At 40.6% G+C, this 15698-nt stretch overlaps 1 pseudogene; it reads left to right on the top strand.

Moving 5' to 3' along the window:
* The first annotated feature begins 590 nt into the window (after positions 1–590).
* Positions 591–15279, top strand: LOC115930545 (putative transmembrane protein 183BP; annotated as a pseudogene).
* The last annotated feature ends 419 nt before the right edge of the window (positions 15280–15698 follow it).

The following is a 15698-nucleotide window of genomic DNA, read 5'->3' as shown; positions in this document are numbered from 1 at the left end:
ATAAGAAGAAACATAAAAAATTGAGGAAACATTTCTTTCTAAAAATTAGGAAATGGCTTTCATCTACAAATACTGATATAAAACAGTTTAAAATGGATTACTTCTTTGATTGTTCACTGGAAATTAATGTTACTAAGAGTTAAAATTATGATTAATGTATATAATTAAAATATGATACATATATGTTTACTATATGTGAAACAGGTGGAGTTCCCTTATCACCTTCACAGGGTATGTGACAGGGGTGTGGCTTGCCTCTTCAGGGCCCTACTTCTCAAACCCTAGGGGAGCATGCAGACGGGTGGGTCATGGAGAGCATTTTTGGGCTCTGACCCACAGCAGAGTCTAGGGTTGAGGGTTTGCAGCTCCCGAAGCCCCAGCGGGAGTGTGTTACAGTATGTTCTTTCAGCTTTGCCATCCGCTGGTGGCTTGTGTTAATCAGCTCAATTAGACCCTTTGCCCTATCACAAGGACAAAGGGCTTTCTGTATCCTGGGTTCTTGCCCTAGTGTACTGGAAAAATTGGATCACATGTGGACTTGGAGAATGAGTGCAAGGTTTTATTGAGTGGTGGAGGTACCTCTCAGTGAGATGGATGGGGAGCAAGAAAAAGGATGGAGTGGGAAAGTGGTCTTCCCCTGGACTTGGGCCATCCAGCAGCTAGACTTTCCTCCAGCCGCCCTGGCCGAATTCCTCTTGGTGTCATGTTGTTCTGCCTTCAATGGCCTGCTGGTGTCTGCTGGTGTCTGTCTTCTGCTTCTCTCAATGTCCAGCTGCTTGTGTGTGTGCCCGCTGGGGTCTCAGGTTTTTATGGGCACAGGATGGGGGGGGTGTGGTGGGCCAAAAGGCAACATTTTGGGTGTGAAAACAGAAACATCTGTCCTCAGTTAGGTCCGTGGGCACAGGCTCGAGGATGGAGCCCTCATCAGGGACCCCCCCTTCTCTACCCAGCTCTTCCCTGCTCCCCTTCCCATATCATATGCCTATATACAATACATAATATATATAACATACATAATATATACATACAGTACATATGTGTACTATATGTATGTACTATACAGAATATATAGTACATTTATAGTACATATATGGACAGAAATATACTATACATATAATATAGCATGTATGTAGTGTAGTATGAACTATACAGAATATATGTACTATACATATATTCTATAGTACATATATTCTGTATAGTACATATATATGTATTGCATGTATGTACTATACAGAATTATTTCTTTTGTTTTTAGTTACATATATGTAATATGTACTACTGATAAAGGCAGGAGACAAATTCCTAGGCAGATAGGGAAGAGTCCCTAGGCTAAAACCTCACTTTCAAGCCTAAAATAGCCTGAAGGCTGAAAGACTGGAGTGCTGGTCTGGGATGAAACCTGTGACCCAGAGGGAGAATTTCTGCCCCTGTTTGCCCACGCTTTCCCAGTTGATTCTTTCTGAATAATGCCTTTTAACCCATTGAATGCTGCCTTTTCTGATACTACCTATGGCTTGCCTGGGCCTGCCTACATGTGCACTGGGGGATTGGGGGGCCACAAGCAATTCATGCCTTATTCAGGGGAGGAGCCTGGCCTCATAAGCTCATGTGCGGTGGCCCTGGTTTTCAATTGTGAGGGAGAAACCTGCTTGGAGATCCCCTCTCTTTGCTAAGAGCTTTCCTTTCACTTAATAAATTCTTCCCTCCTCACCCTTCAATGTAACCACGTGCCTAATTTTTCCTGGTCATGAGACAAGAACTCTGATTTAGCTGAACTAGGGAGCAAAAATTCTGCATCATTTTGACCTATATGGGGGTTTGTCAGAAGAGTGAGTAAAACGCTGCCCCAAAAATATCTTTCACTTTCGTTTCTGAGCTTTCTCATCTTCAGAATTCTTCTGAAGGCAGGGAAAACTGCCCCCTCCCTGTCACTTTCAGGGGTTGGGAATGTCAGCCTTGGTCCAATCCAGTCTTTTCTGTGGCATTTTCCTTCTTTTTTTCAGAATTAAAATAGCACCTATCTTTTCTTTTATAATATTGGGGGTGTTCCACCCCCACTCCAATGGCCACAGGCAAGTGCTTGTGACAGACAGGCGAGCAGCAGCTCCCCACCATCCTTTTCCCTCCTAGCTGGGGCACATGGCCATGTCTGCTGCATACACATGCTGTGTTCAGTGGCCATGCAGTGCAGGACTGAGCCACAGCCACTTCCCGGGCCCCAGGGCAGTCCTGGGGGCCCAAGGCCCTTCATGGCTAGCTGGCCATGTTTCCCACCACGTGCCCATGGAGTCTTCCCCTCCCCCAGCTGAGGGGTCCAGCTTGTTCTGAGCCTGAGGGAAGAAACAGGAATTAAAAGTTTCTTTCGCTGTTGGAGAAACTCATTTGCATCAGAATAAGAGGTTTCTTCCTCAACAATCTTCTCCAGCTCTACCCTTAAGCTGTTCTTTTTCCTTTTCTCCATCAGGTCAGGAGTTAATGGGTTGGTTTGAAAGTAGTTGAGGTTTTTATCATTACTTAGCATGGCGATGACCACAATTGCTTTTGCACCAACCTAATAACACAGCTGTGCAAGACAGGGGGCTTCTCCATGCCAGAGTTTTTTTTTTTCTTGAAAGGTGTTTTAATAGGCCAGGACCCCAATTCACAAGACACTCTTTTCTATCCCTTGTTGGAGGAGGACCCAATTCCACAGCTTCACCCATGACTTAATGAATCCATGAACCCCACTGAGACACATTCTTGTCCCAAACTCAATTCCAAACTTTGGGTTGAAACTCTAGGAAAGAAAACTGGATCTGAGGCAGATGACAATGGAAGTTAAGAGACATAGCACAGGTAAGCATGACTAATTCCTGCCGATTAAGCCAAGCCTCCCATTTCATGGATAGTGGTCGTGCTAGTATCTATGGCATGCATGAGGTCTAGGGAACTTGAAAGCTACTGACAGCAAGGGGAAAGGCAGTGTGTGGGTAAGGGTGGATAATCCTACCCTCTAACCCACCTGTTAACATGGGTGAAAAGTCACATTGACACCCATGGGCAGCACCCTGTCATTGTCTTCAGGACTCCGGGATACAAGGAAAGAAGAAAGAAAAGGGATGCCTCTCTTGCCTCTCCCTCACATACCCTGGGTATTTGCTGGGAAGAGAAGGGAACTAGGCATGCCTTGCTCCCCTCTTTCTAGATGAGTAGCCATTCATCTTCAGTCTTTACCCCTTTCAAAAGCACATCCTGAACCCTTGGGACTCCTTTGAAAAAAAAATGCCTTTTTTATTACCTTTTTCCACCTCTGTCCTCTCTTCACAGATGGGTAATTGTGTCCCTGTGCTACAGCACACTCCCCTTGGATGCATCCTCCAAACTGGGAAAAATTAATATCCCAAACCTTAAACTGGTTGCCTTAGAATTGAACTCAGAGGAAGGGAACCTAGAAGGATGACATGCTGGAAAAAGGGCAAAAGTTTCATCATTCAGGTGTTGGCCTCTCTCTGTCTGTACAAACTGGTAAAAGGAATGATAAGGATCACTGTTTATATTCTCTGTAAAGTTTTGATTAATGAAAAAGGATTTGTGAGGTTAGTCTTAAGCTGTAGCCAATCTGATGTGATTTGCATGTCTTTCTGTGTGATTCTGTCAGGAAGAGGGGTACCATATGATAGGATGTAGGCCTAGGACCCTATAAGCCTGCTGTTCAAGTCAGCCTGGCAAACTGGTCAGTAAAAAACTTTGCTGCAGGCCTCTATCTTGTTTTACATCCTTGGGAGTGTGACCTGTAACCACGTGGCAGTACTTTCTTTTAGTCTCCACCATTTTACAATGGCAACCTGGGTTCAATCCTGGCTTGAGAAATGAGTACTTTTGGGTTGATATGTGTGTGTAACTTTTGCCATTTGCTGATTCTCTTCCTTTCCATGAACAACTTCCAGCTTCCTTTCTTAAATCTTTCTTTCTCTGAGTTACTTTTAAAGGTCCTAGATTTTGTAAAAACTGCTTACTACCCCTTTGAAAATACTTCATACACTTGTGGTTAAGTCATAACCTTAATTGAAGCTTGTTGGTTTCACCTGTGAGTTACTTTTGGTAAAGTTTAAATGCCAAAAATATTGGCAGCTTGGCATGGCTAAAGTCAGCTTACAAGGAATTTAAAAGCACTTTCTTTTTATTTTTTTTCTTTTTCTTTTTCTTTTTCTTTTTTTTTTTTTTTTTTGAGACAGAGTCTCGCTCTGTTGCCCAGGTTGGAGTGCAGTGGTGCAGTCTCTGCTCACTGCAAGCTCTGCCTCCCAGGTTCACGCCATTCTCTTGCCTCAGCCTCCCGAGCAGCTGGGACTACAGGTGCCTGCCACTGCGCCTGGCTAATTTTGTTTTGTATTTTTAATAGAGACAGGGTTTCACCATGTTAGCCAGGATGGTCTCGATCTCCTGACCTCGTGATCCACCTGCCTCGGCCTCCCAAAGTGTTGGGATTACAGGCATGAGCCACTGCGCCCGGCCAACGACTTTCTTAAGGAATGCTCTACTTAATTAAAAGTGGATATCCAAGTTATAGGTATATTTAAAAGACCTTTATGTTCTCTCTTCTTGGATCTTGTTTTGCTGGAAAAAGATTTTTTTCTCAGTCGACTGAATTACTGTTCTCCCCATGTCTTGCAATTCTTAATGCATGCATGAGAGGCCCTAAGATAACTTCTGATGACCTGAGACTCCTTGAGAAAAGCAGAAAAAGTGCCACAGATTCCATTTTGGGAGAAACATCTCTTTCCTTTATGGAACCCCAGGAATTAGAAATGGATCAATCTGTATCAAAATTTATTTTTTGTCTTCCAGCTATACCTGTGTATTGGGCCCTGTTTCTTAAAAGGCTCCACCCTGAGACCAATAATCCAATTAAGAAACTGGCAAATGAAAAATCTTACAAATACTGGATCTTCTTTTGTCTGTCTGTGTAGTTATATATGTATTATGTGTGTGATGTTTATATAAAAAAGCTCTAATTAATTGGACTAAAGAAAAAATAAGCACTTAGATTGAATATTTTTGAAGGAAAATTAAAAGCTATATTTTTTAGTTCATGTGACTTTAATCTTTGAGAAATAAAAACAGTAAGTATTATTGGTAAAAAAAAAATGCAAATATTGTTTGTTTTTTTGTTTTTTTTTAAGATGGAGTCTCTCTTTGTCTCCAGGCTGGAATGCAGTGGCACAATCTTGGCTCACTGAAACCGCCGCCTCCCAAGTTCAAGGGATTCCCTGCCTCAGCCTCCCAAGTATCTGGGACTATAGGCACACCGCCACCATGCCCAGCTAATTTTTTGTATTTTAGTAGAGATGAGGTTTCACCATGTTGGCCAGGATGGTCTTGATCTCCTGACCTCGTGATCCACCCACCTCGGCCTCCCAAAGTGCTGGGATTACAGGCATGAGCCACCGTGCCTGGCCAAAAATGGAAATATTGTTAAAATGTAAATAGGTGGTCCAAGTTATGTAGGTCAGATAGTAAGTTTGCTAAATGTTTTAAGGTTATAAACTGCTTCTTTGGCTTTTGAGAACTATTCTGCAACTTGCCTGCTTCACAATTGGTAAGGCCTGGGGATGTATGGAATTAACCACACCCTTAACTATGCTGGAAGGAGTCACACTTCATTGGCACCTAGTGCATAATTAAAACAACTTACCAGATTTTACATTAAAGTTAAAAATTGCTAAGAGTTATCATTATAACATGTAATTGAGACCACTGAAAATGGATTCACCTGCAAGGTGTGTAAGAACAGTAAAATGTGTTTTTAGTAAAAGATTATAAGAAGGCATGGAATGAAAATTTTTGCCTGAGGTTAAAGGATTGTTTTAAATTAGATAAGATAAAGCTAAAGGCTTAAACAAGTTGTGGAAGATTTCTAAAAACTGATCTTGCAAAAGAAATGCTGTGTGTGAACATAGAATAGAATAAATTCAAAACGGTATTATATGTTTTTTATGTAAATTGAGCATTGAAGTAAAAGAACAAGAAGGTTTCCTTAAGGTGCTAATCTGCTCTTTAGCAAAATTTGTAAAGGATTACAAAGGTTTATAAGAATCTCATCTCATGGTCAAACTGGTTAAGATTAGATAGAATTGTCTGTAAGGTTTTCCTAGAAAATTGGGGTTGACATTAAGAGTAAACTAATGTAAGGGTAAAATTTGGCTTTCTCTCCCTTGTACAAGATTTTCATGTAATAACAAAGGGAAATGAAAGATTTTTGTTTGTCTTGTGAATAAACTGCCAAGGAAAAGAAAGAGAAGACAGGAGATAAACTGGAAAGCTAAGTCTTTCCTCTTAATGAGTAAAGGTTTTTGCCTTGTTTTGAAATTTTGAAACATCATTTTGGCAAAATAAATAATTTATGGTAATCTAGAGTTCTGTTTCATAATAGCAAGTGCTTTGAACCTCTAACGTATTTGACAGGTTGCCCAAAATCAAATTTCAGTTTCAAAATTATATTTCCTGACCCCCAGCTTTTGCATGCTACAGAGGGCCCCTATTGCATCCAAAAGAGAGGTAAATAGGATTATTTGACATATTTAAGTATGTGGGATTGCCAAAATGATGTTTCATCTTCATCAGGTTATATTTCAGTGAATAATATTAACGTATGTTCCAAAATTGTATGGGATTTCTAAAATTCTAATGTCTGATTATATGCTATCAATCATAATTAAGATTATTACAGTAAGTTATTATAAACCACAGAACCAAATTTCTTTATCAATTGTGTTTTTAACTGTAAGTACCCTGGACATTTTGTTATTCACAGACAACTGTTGTCTTGTTTTGATCCTCTTCAAAAGATGGTTTTAATCAGCTATGGAACTTTGACAGGTGCTCTCAAATGCAGGTTTCTGATAACTTTGGAGATTGTGACATTTGAATGCTGGAAAAACGTATAGGACTCATGAAGAGTTAAAATGTTCATGAATATCAAGCAGAACAAGAGTTAATGGAATGGACTGAACTAATAGAAAGCTGAAGTAATCTTTTATTAACTGTTGCTTAAAACATTGCTGATCCTTGTTTTGTTTTTCAGAGTTAAAGAAACTTTTATTTTGAGCTATTTACAGTCTTTAATAATTGAGTAAGTTATACTCCTGTGAACAAAATTTGGAGCATGTTTGTTTCTCTCTGCCTGGTTCCTCTAGAATTTGGAAACTATTTGTGAGTATTCTTAACTTATAGCAATATGGTTATTTGCATCAGTGCAATAAGAATCCATTTTCTTTTGCTGCAGGATGCAATTGGAGAAGCTGGTTGTTTTACCAAGGCTTTGACTGGAAGGGTATGCTTTCCTTTAAGGAATCAAGCTCAACTTGCAGAGCTGATAAAAGCCCCTTGGGAAAACTGGCCTCATACCTTGTCTACACAGTCCCTGTACAGGGTTCCTACCCTGTATGGGGAGTAAAGAATGTCACTTTCTAACAGGCCCAGGAACCCCATGTCCTTGGGACCTCAAGAAGAAAGGAATTTACCCAACGCATAAGTATTTGGGGTACAAACACATGGCTAGGCTCAACTTTAAAAGGTGTTATCTGAGATTCCTTGTGGAACAGAGTTCCTTCAAAGCCAGTTTGAAAAGCCTATGTAAAAATAATTATTTTTGTTGCACTTTATGCAAATAAGCAGGCCAAATATAAGACTAAAGTTTATTTTGCAAACAACTCAGTCCTATCATGATTTGTTTTTAACAAAAATGAGGACTGGAGAGAGAGAAATTATGTCTCAAACCTTATCATACATCTGTCATTAAATTCTAGACCAATTAGTTGTTTTAAAGTTTTTTTGCCTACATTTTAGACTAACCCTGTTTATTCCTGTGAATCAACTAGTGATCTCCTCCTGCAGCTCAGAAGAAAAAAAAGGGATGGATAATGTAAAAATCTGAATCAATATTCCAGTTCTGGGCAATTATCCTGCAAATCCTGCCAGGTGATAGGAGTAAATAGGGTGCCCATAACCTGGAGGTTTCTTTTTGGGAAAATAAGACCAAGAGAGCTAACACAAGCCAAACCCCATGCACCCAAATCTTAGCAGGTAACTACAGCCACCTGTTTTCTGGACGTGCTGGGAGACTCGGGATTTTTCAGCTGCCTTTACCCCCCAACCTTTTGTCTCATTTTGATACAACTCTTCTAATAACCCAGTTTGTCTCTTCTCATCTTCAGACCATCAAACTCCAAAGTTCATGCAACTAGAGCCGCAGATGATGGCCCATTTTTTACTGGAGATCCTTAGACAAGTTTCTGAGGGAAATCTGACTGCCATCTTCTCAAAACAGCACTCCCTGTCAGCAGGAAGCAGTTAAGATAGATCTTTGGGCCAGGCATGGTGGCTCACACCTGTAATCACAGCACTTTGGGAGGCCGAGGCGGGTGGATCACGAGGCCAGGGGATCGAGACCATCCTGGCTAACACAGTGAAACCCCATCTCTACTAAAAAAATACAAAAAATTAGCCAGGTGTGGTGGCGAGCATCTGTAGTCCCAGCTACTCGGGAGGCTGAGGCAGGAGAATGGTGTGAATCCAGGAGGGAGAGCTTGCAGTGAGCCGAGATCGCACCTGCACTTCAGCCTGGGCAACAGAGCGAGATTCCATCTCAAAAAAAAAAAAAAAAAAGACAGGTTGATCTTCGTTCCTGTTCTAAGGGCAGTTAGTCGTACCTCTATAGAGGGTGGAATGATTGATAGAAGCAGAAGGCAGACAAATGTCTAGGCAGACAGGGAAGGGCCCCTGGCCTAAAACCTCACCTTCAAGTCTAAAACAGCCTGAAGGCTGAAAGACTGGAGTGCTAGTCCCAGATGAAACCTGTGACCAAGAGGGAGAACTTCTGCCCCTGTTTGCCCACCCCTTCCCAATTGATTCTTTCTGAATAATGCCTTTTAACCCATCGAATGCTGCCTTTTCCAATACTACCTATTTCCAATACTACCAGGCTTGCCTGGGCATGTCCACATGTACATTGGGGGATGGGGTGGGGCCACCAGGAATTCATGCCTTATTCAGGGGAGGAGCCTGGCCTCATAAGCTCATGTGTGGTGGTCCTGGTATTCAATTGTGAGGGAGAAACCTGCTTGGAGAATCCCTCTCTTTGCTGAGAGCTTTCCTTTCACTTAATAAATTCCTCCCTCCTCACCCTTCAATGTGCTCACATACCTAATTTTTCCTGGTTGTGAGACAAGAACCTGGATTTAGTTGAACTAAGGAGCAAAAATCCTGCATCACTACATATATGTAATATGTAATATGTATGTACATATGTTGTACATATATTACATATATGTAACTAAAAACAAGAGAAATAATTCTGTATGCAAAGTGTATAAGAAAAGCAAGTTATGTTTTTGGTCAGCAAGTTTATAAGAAAGGCATGAAAATGTGGTTTTTGTTAAAAAATGTCATTTTATCTGGTTAGGTTATTTAAAGGTTGTTTCAAAATGAAGGCAGAAAGAAATAGTATAGAAAAAATGGAATGAATGTTAAAAGTTTTAAAAAAGAAAGAACAACAGTAAAAGAATTTTTTGTGATTAAACTAGATTAAATGAATTTAATATAAGGATTGAAATTTAGTACTTAGTATTAAAAGTACATCTAATATAAAACTATAATTTAGTTTTCTCTTTTAAAAAGATTTTCATGTAGTACTGAGATATAGTAAAATATTTTTGTCTTTTTGAGTAAACTTCAAAAGAGAAAGAGAGAGAGAGAAACCAATTTTGTGTGTCTTATGCTGCCTTTGTTAGGTCTTTGGTAAAATGAGTCTCCTCTCTATCAAAGATCAAAATCAACAGATTTTTGCTTATTAAAATCTTTTTCGTTTTTTTTTCGAGACGGAGTTTCGCTCCCATCTCCCAGGCTGGAGTGCAACGGCACAATCTCAGCACACTGCAATCTCTGCCTCCCGGGTTCAAGTGATTCTCCTGCCTCAGCCTCCTGAGTAGCTTAGATTACAGGCATCTGCCACCATGCCCAGCTAATTTTTGTACTTTTAGTAGAGACGAGGTTTCACCATATTGGCCAAGCTGGTCTCGAACTCCTGACCTCAGGCAATCCCACCTGCCTCGGCCTCCCAAAGTGCTGGGATTACACGTTTGAGTCACTGCACCCAGCCAAAATCTTTTTATTATTACTTTGGCTAAATTAGTGACTGTTATTTTACAGTGACTTATGATCTTTTTTGATTAAGCCTTCTAAACCTTTGACATATTTGACGGGCTTCTCAAAATCAAATTTCAAAATCAAAATTAAGTCTTTTTAACCTCAAACTAACTTTGAGATATTCCAGAGGGCCCTTGAAGCATACCAAAGGAAAATAATAAACAGGCTTATTTGATATGTTAAATTATACAAGAAGTATTATCATGTAAGACGTGGTGTTTAATCTTTTTTGGAGTTATATTCGTATAGATATGTCATTAATATGTTTTCCAAAATTGTATGAGCTTCCTAAAATTCTGATAGGTCCTAGTATGTTATCAGTCATAATTATAATTATTATGTTAAATTATTGTAGGTGACAGAAATAACCAGATTTCCTTGTCAACTGTGTCTTTAACCATGACCATTTTAAGTCTTGTTGTCCACAGTTGTTTAATTCTGATACTTTTTCCTGAATGTTCTTTAAAAGCAATTGTAATCCTAAAGTGTTATATCTTCAAAGAGGTTCATGGAAAAGATGGTGTTTACAGTTTGGATATTTGTCCCCTCCAAATCTCATGTTGAAATTTGATCACCAATTTTGGAGATGGGGCCTAATGAGAGGTGTTTGGGTAAAGGGGGCAGACCCCTTGTGAATGGCTTGGTGCCATTTCTGTGGTAACAAATGAGTTCTTGATCTATTAGTTTACATGACAGCTGATTGTTTAAAAGAGCATGGCATCCTTCCCCTGTCTCTCTTTCTTCCTCTCTTGCCATGTGACATGCCAGCTACCCTTCTCCTTCTGCCATGATTGGAAGCTTCTTGGGGTTCTTACTGGGGCAAATGCCAGTGCCATGCTTCTTGTACAGCCTGCAGAACCCTGAGCCAAATAAACCCCTTCCTAAATTACCCAGCCTCAGGTATTCTTTCGTAGCAATGCAAAATGGACTGAGAAGGATGGAAAGACTCTGATAAGTACAGGCTTCTGATAGCCTTAAATTCATATCACTGGACTGTGTAAGAATCCCCCAGACCTCTAATGAAAAGATTTACTGGTTTGTAAAACTGCTAAGCAGGACAAGAATTAATTAAATACCAAGAAAGTACAAGTCAGCCAGTACCGAAATTGTTAAGATATGCAATTTAAAGGAACTCCATGATCCAAGTCAAATTACATATGATAGCACATTGCTATCATACTGTAGTAAACAGTGCTATGTACCTGAATTAAAGAAATAAAATTGGTATTTAAAAGGCTATAAATGGCTGGGTGTAGTGGCTCACGCCTGTAATCCCAGCCACTTTGGGAGGCCGAGGCAGCAGATCACCAGAGGTCAGGAGTTCGAGACCAGCCTGGCCAACTTGATGAAACCCTGTCTCTACCAAAAAATAAAAAAATTAGTTGGGTGTGGTGGCACACACCTGTAATCCCAGTTACTTGGGAGGCTGAGGCAGGAGAATCGCTTGAACCCAGGAAGAAGAGGTTGCAGTGAGCTGAGATCGTGCCACTGTACTCCAGCCTGGGCGACAGAGTGAGACCCTGCCTCAAAAAATAAAATAAAAATAAAAGACTATAAATCCAATTTTAAGCATGGGCTCATGGAGAGCCTGGGTGGCTGCCTGGTCCTTCCTGAGTCCTTGATGCTTTCATTTTTAAAAGCTCTGCACTCCATGGCTCATCATGGAAGAGATAAAATAATCCAAATAATGAAAAAAATATACATTGGTGTGGTGACTGTTCTAAAATTGCTGATATGGTTTATGACCAATGTTTGGTTTATCAAATTTAGAATCCTGAGAAGACAATCAAAACTTTAGGTATGGGCCATTGGACATTTATAGTGGTCTTCTTTCTCTTTCTTTTCCTTCCTTCCTTCCTTCCTTCCTTCTTTCCTTCCTTCCTACCTCCCTTCCTCCCTCCCTTCCTCCCTTCCTCCCTCCCTTTCTCCCTCTCTTTCTCTCTCTCTTTCTCTCGTCTGTCTTGCTCTGTCATCCAGGTTGAAGTGCAGTGGTCTCAGCTCACTGCAACCTCCGCCTTCCAGGTTCAAATTATTTTCATGCCTCAGCCCTCTGGGTAGCTGGAACTATAGGCGTGTACCATCACACCTGGATAATTTTGGTATTTTTAGTAGAGACGGGGTTTCGTGATGTTGGCCAGGCTGGTCTTGAACTCCTGTTCTCAAGTGATCTGCCCACTGTGGCCTCCCAAAGTGCTGGGATTACAGTCATGAGCCACTGCGCCTGCCCTCAGTTGCCATTTTCAGTGCATGTTTTCTGGTTTAGAAGTTTTCCCATGCAGGAAGCCAATTCTATAACAGTAGCTAAAAGGTTATTAGAAAATGTGTTTTCCTCATGGGGGATTCTTGAAGAGATCTCTAGGGATAAAGGTACTTGTTTCACTGGAGAAGTTGGAAAACAGTTAAATAAAGTATTACAGATTTAATAACCTTAGGTGAAGCTAACTGAATTGACTGGATTGCCTTGATATTGCAGATTGATAAAAGGTATTGCAGATTAATAAAAGCCAGATGCACTTACAGTGGGGAATGTAAGTTGACCCCTTATAAAAGGATCCTAAACTCGGATATGACTAAATGTTGCGAGGCTTTGATGCATTATGTCAAAGTGTATTTTCACCAGGTAAAGGAAGCTTTGCAGAATGCACTGACCAAGAGCACTCAAATCCTTCATGATCTAGAACCCAGAGATTTGGTTTTCTGGAAATGGTATCAGAAAAAGACTGCCTTTGCCACTCAATCTGCAGCCAAACTTTGGGACTTTGATACTTGAATCCATATCTCACAACTTAAAAAGGGCCCCCCCAAACTCTTGGAACTGTATACCCATTAGAAACTTTAAGGTAAAGCTAACCAGGGAAGTTTCTCCCCAGAAGCAGATGGTATCCTAGACTTAAGCAGCTTCCCCAAGATCACAAATCAAAATTTCTCTGCCATCATGAAACTCTTATTTTTCTTAATCTTTCCTTACGTATGCCTACCTCTTGAACTTGGCAGGATAATGCTGTAATTAGAATTTCACAATGAGTAGCTTTTATGGGTAACTTCATGGAGTGTTGAATCTGTCATGCCAAACCCAGATCTTTACATGACCTAAGGGATCCTTTAGTTAACCTGGTGGGTAATGTTAGCAATATTCCTAACATAACTGTTGTTCAAATTGTACTAGTAGTAAGACTTCTAAACCGACTTGCTCTCACTCCCTGTTTTAATTTAATCCAATAATGGGATACAAGAACAATGACCAATGAGTATATCACAAGACAGGTTTGCACCAATGCCCAAATGGAGTTTCTTGCAAACTGACTTATGTGTCAGGATATGATAGCACTCTTTCAACCCGTAATTCTGCCTCAGGCCCTTGGTTTGAAATTGCTAATTTAACCATTCCAGGTAATGTATCCATGAACAATAGAACTGGAAAAGGGGCCTTATGTCTATCCGTGGGGTATACTTTTATTTGTGGAGGATTTTGCAGCCAACTTTACACATGGGCAACCTTATGCCTTTGATGGATTGAGCATGAAGGGCCAATGTTAGATTTATTTTCCATGGCTTGGAGTAAATATAAATGAGGCAATAATTTGAAATGTATTCCTGACTGGGTGTGTTGGCTCACATCTGTAATCCCAACACTTTGGGAGGCTGAGGTGGGAGGATCATTTGAGCCTAGGAGTTTGAGACCAGCCTAGTGAGACCTTGTCTCTACAAAAATATTTTAAAATTTTAGCTGGGCATGGTGGTGCATGTCTGTACTCCCAGCCACTTGGGAGACTGAGGTAGGGAGAATTGCTTGAGCCTGGGAGGTTGAGCAAGACCCTGTCTCAAAGAAGGAAAGAAAGAAAGAAAGAAGGAAGGAAGGAAGGAAGGAAGGAAGGAAGGAAGGAAGGAAGGAAATTCCTTATAATCATCTCTATAGCAGATTCTATTGCAAAGGCTATGGTTGCATAACAGACTTTAAATTCTCTTGCTAAAGTTGTACTAGATAATAGAATTGCTCTAGATTCCCTACTGGCTGAATAGGGAGAAATCGTGTAGTTGCTGACACGTTTTGCACATGGATGAATATGCTGGGTATTATAGAGACTCATTTGCAGAGGATTAATGAACAGGCTGCTTGGTTAAAATAGGTACACTCTTCATCTGGTTTATTCTTTGATTTATGTGATTTTTGTTTGTTTAGTTCATGGGGACCCTAGCTAAGGGGCATCTGCAAACTGTTGGTATTATCCTCCCGATGACAGTGGTCTCCTTGGTGAGCTGTATTCTCTCAAAAGTTTTAAATGTTTGCTAACATGCAGCCATTTGTAGAATGTCAAATTGTTACTCTTTGGCTAGAATGACAAAACTCAAGGAAATGCATGATCATGAGGATACCATAACCTATGAATGACATGTTGAGACGAGAAACCCAAATGATGGTAATTGAAAGTGGTGTTCTAAAGCCTTAGATTTTGGTCACACTCTGACCTAGGAGGGAACCCGAGCAAAAGAAGGGAATTGTTAAATAAATGTATTGTTTTGCACTGAGCTCCTGTCACTTGCACAGCTGGTTTTTGGACCAGGTTGTACTGAAGGCATTCCCCTCTGGATGCTTCCTGCCTTTGCACCTGCCACCAGAGTCAATGGAGAAACTACACTGTCTCCAAGCTTGTGTGATCTGATCTCTGTAGCATATGTATGAGCCATTTGCTGCTTGAGTCTCTGAGAATCCAATCATTCCAGAAAACACTTCCAGCTGGGAACAGACAGGAACCAATTTAAGAATTCAACTTCAAGTTCAAGAAACAGTCCCCTAGGTCACAGAGCAACTGTACGAGGGGATTGCAGCCTCCTTTTCAGCATGAACATGTTCATACCAACACAGACCAGGACTGCTGCCCACTGCAGGTCACCATTCTCAATTTCATTTTTGTTCCAATTGCCATGAGAATAATATTTACCCTGTTTACTATCAGTGTGAGCAAGGACAGGCAGCATCATCAAGACTGGTATTCCAAGGTTCTCCTGTTCATAGTGGTGGGAAACTGCACTGGACCCAGTGCACAGCGTTCAACTCTTTGGTGGGATCCTCAGTAGCCATTCTCTCTGAGACCATAGTTACTGCTTTCCATCCCTTGGGGGCAGCCCTGAGTCTAGTCCAGTAGTAATCAGATTCCAGCTTGGAAGGGGCGGCTGGATTGTGTATCTGGTTAGTAGTGCACATGCTCTTCAGGTTCCTGGGGCTCCCGTTAGAGGACAGAGAAGTGTTGAATCAGGAGGAAGAACAACTATGGTTTATAAACATATTTTAATGTAAAAATTTGCATTTGAATGGAGCGGCCCTGTTTTCTGTATCAAAAACCCATTTGGTGTTATTGAGTTTGTTGTTCTTTATTCTTTTATCTCAGCGAAAACTGTTGATCTTGTTCTAGGAAAAAATTAAACTCTTTAAGTTCTCCCCCGAAAAATTTTCTTTTAACAAATAAAATACTAATATCTAGGTCTTATTGTTACAGGAAAGGGGTCCTCACTTAGAC

The sequence above is a fragment of the Gorilla gorilla genome, chromosome 15 (genome assembly GCF_029281585.2).
Source record: "Gorilla gorilla gorilla isolate KB3781 chromosome 15, NHGRI_mGorGor1-v2.1_pri, whole genome shotgun sequence".
Classification (NCBI taxonomy): Eukaryota; Metazoa; Chordata; class Mammalia; order Primates; family Hominidae; genus Gorilla; species Gorilla gorilla.
This window is presented reverse-complemented; position numbering and strand designations above follow the sequence as displayed.